The sequence below is a fragment of the Phytophthora infestans genome, genomic scaffold, assembly GCF_000142945.1.
Source record: "Phytophthora infestans T30-4 supercont1.9 genomic scaffold, whole genome shotgun sequence".
Taxonomy (NCBI): Eukaryota; Oomycota; class Peronosporomycetes; order Peronosporales; family Peronosporaceae; genus Phytophthora; species Phytophthora infestans.
The window spans coordinates 3801326-3814164 of record NW_003303750.1 but is presented as its reverse complement, the minus strand read 5'-3'; positions in this window follow the sequence as shown (position 1 = coordinate 3814164).

The following is a 12839-nucleotide window of genomic DNA, read 5'->3' as shown; positions in this document are numbered from 1 at the left end:
CAGACCACGCATTTTTGAGGACGGCGACTAACTCGCCTCACCTCTCCCAAAGAATGGTGAGGTGGCTGTCCTTCTTCGCGGAGTACAACTTCCGCGTCGAATACAAGCCGGGAAAACTCAACGTGCTTGCGGACGCCCTCTCTCGGCGTCCTGACTATGCGTTGGCCCACATCACGCGGGTGACAACGGATCTATATGATCGGATACGCATGGTGTATCGGGACGATGAGACTGTCGCGCCTATCGTCAAGATCCTTATGGCAGGAACGAGCGCGAAGTCCGACTGGCTCTCGTCGCGACAGCGCTCGCGGCTCCACCGATATGAGTTGAAGGATGGCCTCCTCTATTACCGGGTGGAGCCCAGTGAGCCTCCACGGGTGGTCGTACCCAACGACCAGGATCTGAAGTTCGATATCCCCCTCCAAAGGCCACTTGGGCCGCCAGAAGACCTTTCTGTCGGTCGCTCAGTCCTTCTGGTGGTCCCACATGTACAAGTGGGTCGCCCGGTACGTTAAGACATGCGAAACATGTCAGCGGGTCAAACCCGCAGGGCACTCTTCGGCTCCACTACAGAGCCTGCCCGTACCGGCTGACTGTTGGAAGTCGATGAGTCTTGACTTCATCTTTGGGCTTCCCGCCGACGGACACGACAACACCGGAATTTTAATGTTCGTGTGTCGGCTGAGTAAGATGGTACATCTTGCTCCGGTTCCCGTCACTGTTACGGGCGAACAAACCGCAAGGTTGTTCGTTGATGGCGTGTTCCGCTATAACGGTCTCCCGGAGACGATTGTCTCGGACCGAGACCCGCGGTTCACGGCTGCGTTTTGGAAAACGCTGTTCCCTTTGTTGGGAATTCGTCTGCGGATGTCCACTGCGACCCATCCACAGGCAGACGGCCAGACAGAGCGCGTCAATCGAGTGCTCGAGTACACTCTGCACAGTGTGTGCGCGGCTGCACCACGTACGTGGTCGACGCAGCTTCCAGTTGTTGAGCTTGCGCTCAACAACGCGGTGCACGGGTCCACGAGGCTCACGCCGTTCTACTTGAACGGCTTCCGTCACCCCAGAGTGCCTCTCACTCTTCGAGGAGACACTGACTCCTCTATTCTAAGTGGGGGAGAGGCTAGGAAAGCCCTTTCCTCCCAGGTCTCGGATGTGAGACCAGTTTCGCTGCGGAAACAAGTGGAACCCTTTATGGATACCAAGCTGAGCGTTGTCAGCAGGGTCCGCGATGCCATGGCAGCGGCCCAAGATAAACAAAAGGAGTACTCCGACAAACATGGAAGAGGAAACTAAAGTATATTTAAGGTGGGGGACTTAGTGTTGCTAGACACGAGGAGCCTACCTCTTGCCACTGTCAGCTCTATCGGCACCAACAAGCTGAAGCACCGCTTCATCGGACCATTTGCAGTCCTGGCCAGACATGGTGCGTCATTCACCATCGACCTGTCAAAGTCAATGCCGACGCACCCAACGTTCTATGTCGGACGTCTTAAGCGGTACTTGGACCCGCAGGGTGTTGCTGACTCGCAGACTTACCTTAATTCAGCTCCTCGAAGCGAGGGCCGGTCACAGACGTCGACGAGGGCGTCGGAGCAGGCACCCAAGCCTCGGTCGGAACGGCAAGGCTGCGGTCAAGACCGTACGCCGGAGGGGCTCCGTACGAACGGACCCCGAAGCCATACGCTGAGTACGCCGGGTACGCACCATACGCGTACGTCTGGGAGTGTGCCGCAGGCGGCTCCGGACGTGGCAGCAGAGCCTCGATCCGTCGGATCATGCGAAAGGCCTCGTCCCGATCGGACGAAGAGGCCCGGCGATCCACCCGCAGATGCAGGCTCGCGACCTCTCGCTCCAACAGGTCCAGGTGGCCCGCAAGACGAGCGAGCTCGCCCTGATTCCCGGCCTGGGAGGCAGCATCACCGCCAGTCCCAAGGCCAAGTGCAATCTCAAGCACGAGGACACGTTGACGGAGTCGGTCAGCCTTAGAGCCCCGGGTTCGGACCCGCAGCCGGCGCACTCGGACGAGAGTGGCGTTCGGGAGACGCCGAGTACTCGTACGCGTACGAGGGCACCTCCGAAATGGAGAAGTCCACTTCCACGTGGAGCGGATCCTCCAGGAGCAACGGCGTCGCGGTAAACGACTGCTCCTCGTGAAGTGGGGGGGTTCTGCTAACTCTGAGAACTCGTGGGAGCCGATTGAACGGCTTCTGATTGACTGCCCGAAGGCTGTCGCAATCTGGGAACAGAAGCGGCGGCAGCTTCATAAGTAGTCCGGGGCTTCTTGCCCGAACGGGGTACGGACGATGAATACATTCCGTACCCGCACGCATCGTGAGCGCTGAAAGCCGCGCGCTTCAGGATGTCCCTTGGCAGCATGCGCTTGCTGACCAAGTGGGCAAACCTTACACGAAGATCACGCTGGTCCAGGATGCGGCACGGCAGCTGATCTTCATGGAGTTCCCGTAACTCCGTGGGTGAGTACTTAAGAGACTCCACCCATGCCCAGAACATGTCCACAAAAGAACTCCACGTGGGACAGTTCTCGGGCATAACCCAGAGGTATCCTTAAAGAGGATAGATACCCCCCGGGTCTTGGGCTTCTTACGACAAGTCGTGAAGTCCTTAAAGGGAATGCGGTCTGGCGCGAGAAGCACACACCGAGCAGCCTCCAAGTTGTCAACGAACAACTGTTCTTTCTGAACAAGGGCGCGTTCGTAGATGCCCCTAGAAGTGTGGTCGCCCACAAGGCCACGAGGAGCGACGAGAACCTCTAAGAAGAGGTCAGCCCCAGAGCTCTCCTCGGGAGGCCAATACCCTCTTGAGTTGATGGCAGCTCCCTATCTGACGGGTGCCACCACCGAACCCCCACGCATACGCTGGGCAGCTTGGAAATCCTCCTGCTGCTGGTCGAGGTCATTCGAGACCTCCCGGGGCTCAGCGATAGCACCCTCCTCCTCCTCTTCTTCTTCCTTCTCCTCCTCTTCATCCGAGGAGTCGAAGATGCACCGATGAGAGTGTTGAGACTCCTTTTCCTCGCGGGGTGGAGACTTAGAGGCCGTACGCATCTTTGAGAGCTTGGCGCCTTCGGCTTTAGAGGCCTTACCACGCGCAAGACCCTCGGCATGCGAGAGAAGTTTGCGAGGATTCTCTTCCTCATCGCCACCAGCTTTGGGAGTGCCCTTGGCCTTGACGGCCGGACTCTCAGAGCGCACAGACGTCCTGGGACTGTGATCACCTTGATCACTAGCGAGCGACTGCACGCTGTCATCCTTGTGCTCACTGGGCACTGGGTTGTGCCCTTCCGCAGAGCCCGTAGGAGCATCGTGCATGCTCTCGGACTCGGATTCGTCCTCACTACCAGAGTTGAACTCTCGTTCTACGAACCGAGGGTTCGCACGATTGTCTGGAGAGGCCGAGGGCGACGGGCTGCGGCGCTTGCTTGTTCGCTTGCCCACAGGCTTGTCGCCCGATGAATCGATCGCCTCGGAGGCCACCTGAGTAGCCTCCTTAAGTGCCGAGCCTTTGCCGTGAGGCTTAGTGCTCTTGGCTTGCGCCTTCCCGGCAGCAGCCTTGGAGCGTGTCTTCGCACCGCTCTTTGCAGTGCCACGAGGCATGGTAAACGGTCGAAGTGGAGACCTAGAAGAAGCGCGCACAGGCTGCTGCTCGAGGCGCTAACTGTGAAGTGAGCCTGCGCCGCGCTCGCGCGGCCCAGTCGATGGTTTTTGACTTTGAGAATGAGAGTTTGTGACGAACACCTCTTCAATCTAATTGGTCGGTAAACCGAACCTAAGTGGGAGAGGATGTAACGGGGTACGTAGCTCTAAGTGTACCCTGGTTACATGAAGTGTGACACGTCATACTTCAGGATATTTGGTACAAAGTACCAAGGTCGTATAAAGCCAACCATTGGTTAATGACATTGCATTTCTATAGGAAACTTATAGTTTGTATTAAACCCAAGCTTTGGCCACCTATAAATATACTCAGTTTACATTCTACCTTAATTTAGTCACTTCGCTCTCTTTTGAATAAAGAGGGGACCTGTGAACTACCGTTCACTGAGAGTTTGTATACTCTCGGAAGATAACTTCCTCTAGCGCAAGGTGCTGTGTGACCCCGTCACAGGTTTTGTTCACATATATTTATGTCAGTGTCACTACTTTTGAACTGACATTATAGTATGTGTGGTACAATTAGGGTCACTTATCGGCATTCTTGTTGATGATGTATGTAACTTTAGCTATTGACGCTGTCGCTCAAACGGTTCTCTATATTCGCAGATCTAGTAGACGCTGTCGCTCAAACGGTTCTCTATATTCGCAGATCTAGTAGCTGAAGGCTTGCCTGCAAGCTCATCGGGATGCTTCTGAATGATTTCCTGGAGATGCGGGAATAGCTGCTTTGAGCGCCAAGTACCATCGATTCGCAGGGAGAGACCACACGTGATCATTGCCTTCCTGGCATAGTTGATGCCGTGTTTACCACGATGCGCATTCACCTCATGGACGCATTTAGCAGTCATACACAGAAAAACTTCTTACCTAGGTTCTAGAGCTTTCCTGGCCACGTTCCGTCCTTCAACACAGTGTTCTGCCACTCCGCTTGTTGGATAAGCTCGATCTTCTTTTCGTCCCACTTGCGGCGCCAGGCATCTTTGATTTAGCAATGACAAACGGGTCGGCAGGCTGACACAGATCAGTCGCGCTCGTGGGGAAGTAAACAAATTCAAGCGTTCAGATGCGCTAGCTCATCCTTGCACTCCTCTTCGTCTAGATGGGACGAGCAGTTATCGAGATAAATGCGCTTCTCACGGCTTCGGGGGTCAGCGTGCATTGCTCTCTTCTCGCAGTGATACTGGCGAAACACGATTTTAATCGTTCACCCCTTGGGACCTACGATAGCAGATATCTGGTACTTGGTCGGAGACGCCGCGGATTGAATAACTTGACGATGTGCTTTGAAAGATCATCATTAAAGTATTAATTCGACCGCTGGCACCACCTGAAATTCTTACAGCCATTGTCATTCCCTCTCCGCCAGATACAACATCTGCATAATTGATGCATTTTTCGTCAGCAAAGCCTAAAGCTTTGCCGTTGTCAAAGTCGATCACACAATCGGTTTCATCGATGTTCTCGATAACGGCCTCGTTCAGACTTCCCGACTTAAATCCTCGGGTGGCCACTTCCCGCTCTATTGCTTCTTGCTACTCGGGACTGACCTCCTTCTTTCCTGACAGTGTACGAAAGACAATGCTGTAAGCCTCCATGAACGTCTGAACATATCTCGGAGAAATTTTCTTTGCAATGAGAGCTCCATCTTTGTCGACTGATTCATTACTATACGGCCCGGTACTCGTTCGCAGCAGTCGTAGAGCAAGCTGACGCAGCATTGATGCGTCGAGCTTCACCCAAGCATTCTTAGCCGGTCAAACTCATCATGCAGCGATGGGTACAGTCCGATAACGCATTCACTCTTTCGTCTTCCACGAGCACTCAGCGCTTTCTTGTTCACTCGTGTCCCCCCTCGCGTTTAGCTTCGTGGTAGGTGCAGTAGTGTCTCTCTGTGTTTCCACCATTTTATTGCCTTGGTTACGTTTGTATTGCGCGTCGTTGACTTAGATATCATAGGCAATTCGTCTACAGTCTATGCAAAAACGCCTTTGATTCCGCCCCTTTCCTCAGCCACAACCATCCAGCGTACCACTCTATCTCGCTGTTTAATCGTGCGAACGTTTTGAAGAGCTCGACGTGGCGATGTGGTTTTTGCGTAGAGATAAACTACACGACTCGGAGACGACTTAGCCCGCAAGTTTGGTTTTGCATGTTGTAAACTGCTTTCCGAAGCTTTCGCAAACGCGACCGCTATGGGCGTGGCGCTGGTTGGTTTTTCAATATCACGGCGTTCGCACTTTGGACACCGGACCAGTTGCCCAAAGCCCTCTGGTCCTACAGGGGTCCCGCAGAATGGGTGCTTGTTCGTGGCGCAATCAGGACAAGTGTGAACACTTCCAGCAAGTTAGCCACAGCCCACGCAGCACATCTTTACCAAAAGGCTCTTCGCGGACAATGCTTGTTTTTTTGCTTCACGTGAAATGTCGAAATGACTGTATTGGCTAAAGAGGTTCAAAATTGAAAATATTACCAAAACTGAGTCTATTATTTGACTGTATTGTCTTCAATACAAAATTTTCGCTTTGAACTTGCAGTAACCGCTTTTTTTTTTACAATAATACCACAAATCGTGGTGGGCCCTAACCAGCCCATACATGTGTCGGTGTAATCGACTCGGAAAACCGCATCGGAGACGGGCTCGAACCCGCGCCAGCAGATTAGGAGGGCTCGTCTATCTCGCTGAGCCAGTTCTTCAGTCCCAGTGACACTATTTTCGATTCCTCATTTTTTCTACACGCGAATTAGTGTCACGGAATTAGTGTGATACTAATTCCCGTATTTCACTAATTTGAGCTGACACTAATTGCGGTGACTACTGTAGTTAGCTATTGATTTAGTTAGTTAGTTAATTAGCTCGCTAGCTCGTCCGTTAGTTAATTCGTTAGATAGCTAGCTAGTTAGTTAGTTAGTTAGTTAGTTAATTAGTTATCGTAGTCATTTGCAGCTTCGCGCGCACACACCGACGCCACCGCACGCGAAACAGCTCTACGAAGTGAGCGGTACACGACCACTACGACACGATGGACCTGACTGTGCTTATCTTATAGGTGCGGCGCTGGTCGGTTTTCTATCTCCTCCCACTCAAAAGGTTGAAAGTTTCGTTGCTCCCACGCGCCCGTGTCCTACGAGAGCTAGAAAACTCCGTTTTGACCCAAAGCGCCGATTCTACTAATTTGGCTGCGGCTAGGCATTTACGACAAAGGCGACAACGAACACAATAGCTGCACACACAATATACGCTAGGTAAGGATTCGGCAACGGCGGACAAAACGATAACAGCGATGACATGGATATGGGTATGGCAACGTCAGCCATGCCGGTTCTTGCTACAAAGTGTTGGACATTAATGTAAGAGCCAGCCAACGGGCAGGCGACCGGAAGCCAGACCCCCAAGGACCTTTACGCAAGTGTCGAGTCGACAATGTTGAAAATACGACATTTTGACTTGGTTTCACTATTGGGACCAATCAGATCGAGTGTAGGCGCGTGTCTTTTCAGGTTATTGTGTAGTGTGCATGGAGAATCCAACTAAAAACTCCTTTGAATATATTTCTCACTTTCACTTCTACCTTCTGCCGAGCAAGTGCCAAACCAACAGGTTATGAGCCCAATGGTCAACAGCTCAGACGCAGACGCTGCTACAGAGGCAGTCCCCGCCTCCCCCGCCGCCCACGAAAGGGGCGAAGAGCATCACGAAGAGAAGGTCACACCGGACGCTGAAGCGCTCGCAGCTCTCATCACTAAGCTCACGACCAAAGTGGACAGCTTAGAGCGGTCGCTGGAGACGCATCAGCAGCGTTCGGCCGTCACGCCACCCGGTGCGGGGGCTGGGCCAGAGCGTGTACCGTCAGGAACTGCAGCACGGATGCAGCTTGGGCATGCAGCGGATGCAGCTGCATGCAGCTGCATGAGCTCGGCGCGTCGAGCTTCGGCATGGGTGCGCAGACGCCTGGGTGTATGGTGGTCTTGGTGCTGCGCAACAAGCAGGAGACACACCGTTCCAGAGCCAAGAAGCAGCTCAACAGGCTTCACAGCAGCAACAATCAGCTGCGCAGTACCAAACACATCGACCTTCGCCGCTGTATCTCAACGAGAGAGTTCCGCCGGCCAAGAATGCGAAGATCTTCACGCGAAACTTCGACGGCAGCGAGGTCTACAAGGGACTTGGGAGCGGCTTCGAGCAGCGGGCGCTGCTGTTCATTGAGCAGATCGAGATGGCGGAGCAGGCGTGTGGCTACGCCTGGCCTGAGTGCTACAAGGTGAACAAGTTCGGCCAACATCTACGTGGTAAAGCTGAGCTCTTTTTCCAGCAGCACATCATGCGCTGGTGGGCAACCGCAGCCGACGCTCTGGTTTGTGATGGATCAGATGCACTTGTTGTTCAAGCGGGCGCTCTCGACGCAACAAGGAATGAAGCTCTTTAGCGCGAAGATGGACCCGTCGCGTTCGTTGAATGAGCACTTCTTGTACTTGAATGCTCTCATGATGGCAACGAACTCGTCACCAGCGCTAGTGCTGGAGAACATCGCTCAAATACGCGGATCCTGATATGAGGCACGCCTTGATGACCAAGTGTAACATCACGCGACCGGATCCTCTCCCATAAGCGAACGAACTGGTCGTTAAGGCGCAAATGATGACCGATGAAGATCGAGCGCCAAAGCATCTTGGTAAGGAAGTCGTGAACGCAGTGGCTGAGTCCCAAGAGGAAACGCGGCGATGCCACAAGTGCAAGAAGGCTGGACACCTGAAGAAGAATTGCCCGGATCGTTCCGCTGGAAGCAACAAGGACCAGCCAGTAAAGTTCGCACTTGCCGCCGGTAACGACTTCAAGTCCGTAGACGCTACGAGCTGGATTCTGGACAGCGGTGCCAGCCGACATCTTGTCAATGATCCTGTGCTACTGACTAACGTAGTGTAGTGCTCTGCTGAGGACACCTGCATGTTACCGGATGGTCGAGCGATGGACGTAGTCAAGAAAGGATCGGTGATTTTGAGAGCTATTGTCGACGGAGTCGCGGCTGAGGTGGATCTCAGTGAGGTCTACTACGCACCAAAACTCGCGCAGAACCTGTTTTCATACGGACGGCTGATAGCGAAGAAATGCTCTCTCACCAAGCGCAACGGAAAGTTGGCGTTGATGAAAAGCAACGAGGTAGTATTCTATGTCGACGTAAAAGCACAACGTGCTTTGTGGCTAGACTTGAATCGGTAGCTACAAACAATGCTAAGATGGAACAGCTGATCATGAACGTGGTGGACACGAGTACAGTCACAGCCTCGCCGGTCGTCACCACGGACACGTTGATGGGCTTCCATGCACGTTTCGGTCACTTGGCATTACACACCATTGAGCGTATGGCAAATGACCTCGCATCCGGCATCAAGATATCGAATCGTGACCGTAAGCACTGCATGGTTTGTGCTGAGGGTAAACAGCCTCGAGCGAATCAACCGACTAAGGACGCCGGGGAACATGCACCGATCGACATAGTCGGAGGAGTCATCTTCAGTGACCTGAAGGGCCCCATGACGTCACTTGACCGCCAAGGTAACCGCTACATGGTTAACTTCGTGGACCACAAGTCGAACAACTGCAAGGTGTTCATGGCAAAAAAGAAGAATCTGGCTGCAAAGAAGTTCGAGGGCTTTCTTGTCGAGTTCGAAAAACGGTTCGACGTTCGCGTGCATGTTCTCTGCACAGACGGTGGGGGAGAGTACCGAAACGCGGATCACTTCTGCAAAGAAACGGATTGGCTCGTCAGGTGTCAGAAGTCGGCAACCAGGCTGCAAACGGCAAGGCGGAGCGGCATCGCACGGTTCTCAACATAGTTCGGTGCATGGTGCTCGGTGCAGGATTGCCGCTGAGCTTCTGGGGTGACGCGGCTGAGTACGGGACGTACGTGCTTAACCGGAGCTCGTCACGCGCTAACGAGGATCGGAAGCCGCCGCTCGAAGTGCTGACTGGCGAAGCACCAAACCTTCGCGACATTGTCATGTTTGGATCAAAGTGCTCCCTGTTTCGTGACCCCGGAAAGCGCGCCATGAAGAAGAGGGCGTGGGAGGGCGTCGTCGTCGGCAAGGACGAATCCAAAAAGGGTTAAAAGGTGTACCTGCCTTCGGAGAACAAGGTGAATGTCACGAGGCATGTGCAGAGCATCTGCGCGTTGGAGAAGAAATCCGATGTGAAGACACCTACTGTTTCGGCTCTCACGACGACGACGCCACCGGCACCACGCTCCACACCACGAAGATCTCGTCGCTCACGCCGCAAGTCGCGCCGCCGTGCTGAAGCTGATGGAGACGTGGAGGTGGACGAGTCGAGGCTGAACACTGAGCCTGAGGTTTTGACCGTATCCGAAGTTAAGGATGTCAATTCCCACGCTGATGGCCCGGAACCGAAGAGCTACAGGCAGGCGCAGAAGTGCGCAGAGAGCGCGCTTTGGGTGGCAGCTGAAAAGGAAGAACTTCACGCTCTACAGGCGAATAACACGTGGAAGCTGGTCAAGTTCGAGCCTGGTAGCATTCGCTTGCATACTAAGTGGGAGTACAAGAAGAAACGAACAGGCACGGGTTTGATCTAGTCGCCTGTGGCAGCGAGAAAAAGTTCGGCGTTAACTTCTTTCTCGTGTTTGCGGCTGTGATTAATATGACTGGAGTCAAGTTCATCTTCGTCATTTCGATCATATGGAAGGTGCCTGCTAGACACGGCGACGCTCCAAACGCGTATGTAAAGGCGAAAACGGAGGAGGGTATCGAGATTTGCTGTTTCTCCCCGACGGACTCGTTATCACGGAGGAAGAGCTGAAGCTGCTCGGAGCTGAGAGCGTGAATGAAGTTGGCCTACTTCTTGGTCAAAGCATTTACGGTCTGAAACAAGCAGGACGCCTTTGGCATGAGACTCTTCATCGCGAAGTGGTCAAGCTTGGGTTCATCCAGTGCATTACGGACGCGTGTCTGTACTTCCAGGCGGACAGCGGCGGCATGACGGTCGTCGGAACGTAGGTGGATGACCTGCTGGTTACTGGCACGGACGAGAACAGGGTTTCCCAGTTCATGTCCGTCCTGCAGCCCAAGGATCTCGGTGTTGCCAGCAATTTTCTTGGTATGCGCGTGCAGTACGACGAGCTCAGTGGTTACAGATTTGACCAAGAGGCTGCAATCGTCGAGATGCTCACCAAGTTTGGATTGGACAAAGCAAATTCGGTGCGATCACCGATCGGAGAAGAAGACGCAGAAGAGTCAGATTTGGCAGAATTGCTTCCGCATACGGCAAAGGAGACCGCGTCAGCAGGGCCGACGGTGACAAATTTTAGTCACTGGTGGGGAGTTTGCTGTGGATTGCTAGATGCACACATCCTGACATTATGTTCGCTGTACACTGTACGACGCGACGGACCCATGCACCAACGATGGCGGATTGGAAGCTGGCTAAGCGCATCGCCAGGTACCTGAGTGGCACCCGATCGCGCAAGATGGATATGCCTGTCGACGGCAATGCTAAAAGGCTACGACTACGACTGCGCTCGTATACGGACGCCAACTTTGCAGCCGACAAGAACGACCGCAAGTCTGTGAGTGCGGCAATCATCCAAGTAACGGAATGACTGTGTCATGGCAGTGCAAGAAGCAGAGTTCCGTGGCACTATCGACGACCGAGGCGGAGTACGTCGCTGCGACAGTGGGTGATGAGAAGCTTCTCGGGCTGAAGAAGCTACTGGGTGATCTGGATATCGCCACCAAGTTGCCTATGGCCATGCTGATGGACAACCAAGCGGCTATCGTGCAAGTGCAGAGCGAAACAAGCTCGACCAAGGAGAAACACGTGGACGTCAAGCTCAAGTTCATCCAAGACTGCGCCAAGAAGGGCGTCGTGGTGCCGGAGCATGTGGCTAGCGCGGAAATGCTTGCCGCCCTGCCGACGAAGGCGCTACCAGCGCCACGGGTGAAGGAGCTACGGGAGATGATCAGACTCGTCGACATCGAGTGATTCAGGAACCCCGAGGCTCTGAAAAGGAGTGTTGGACATTGATTTAAGAGCCAGCCAAGGGGCGGGCGACCGGAAGCCAGACCCCCAAGGACCTTTACGCAAGTGTCGAGTCGACAATGTTGAAAATACGACATTTTGACTTGGTTTCACTATTGGGACCAATCAGATCGAGTGTAGGCGCGTGTCTTTTCAGGTTATTGTGTAGTGTGCATGGAGAATCCAACTAAAAACTTCTTTGAATATATTTCTCACTTTCACTTCTACCTTCTGCCGAGCAAGTGCTAAACCAACAAAAGGCTACAGCTATCATGACAACGTATTGGCTTCGACGGCTACGGCACCTCAGGTACTGATGTAATGACTTAAATTACATTTTCACATATATATTTGCGGTGGACGGTCAGAATACCGCAGCAGCTGGTATTTGGCCCACACTGTGGTGATGATAATTTAAACGTTGCTTTTGTAGTACTGGTAGTAATTGAAGTTGAATATATCGTATTTAACTTTCTAGGGACAAGAAAAAAAACATTGTATTGATGTAAAGTTACTTTTAAGCCGCCAAGACACTAGGTCAAATCGACAAACGGGTGCCCGTGCAAGGGCGCGTAAATCCTTCCTCCTTGGACTTATACATGTAGTCTTCTTGTTGCCTCCTTTTGTTTTTTTTTTCTGGGAGGGAATTGTGAATAAATGGCTTATTTAAAAAAAATTATAGAGTTAAAATACCGGTACTAGTACGTGTTTGAAAATTTGAAATTGTATGTGACACGCCTTCATATCCGCCAGGAATTCACTTCTCCTTTCAAAAAAAATTCTCTTCTCCTTCTTGAAGAAGGAGAAGAGAATCCTGGCGTAGAAGCTCTTCTTCATTCCACAATCCGCCGACTCAAGTAAAGATGGTGAAGCTCTTTTGTGCCATTGTTGGTGTGGCGGGAAGCGAGTTCTCGGTGGAAGTTGGCGAAGGCAAAACCGTTGATTACTTGATCACAGCGAAGAATCCGTATAAAATCCGATGTGATGCCTACAAGCTGCAGCTCTTCCTGGCGAAGACGGCGGAACCGCGCGTGGCTAACACAACTTGACGCGCTGGAAGGCGTGGAGGGACACTTTTGGCTGCACACAGCTACAGTTCGTCGACGCGAAGCTTCGGAGGCCGTTGGGCTGGC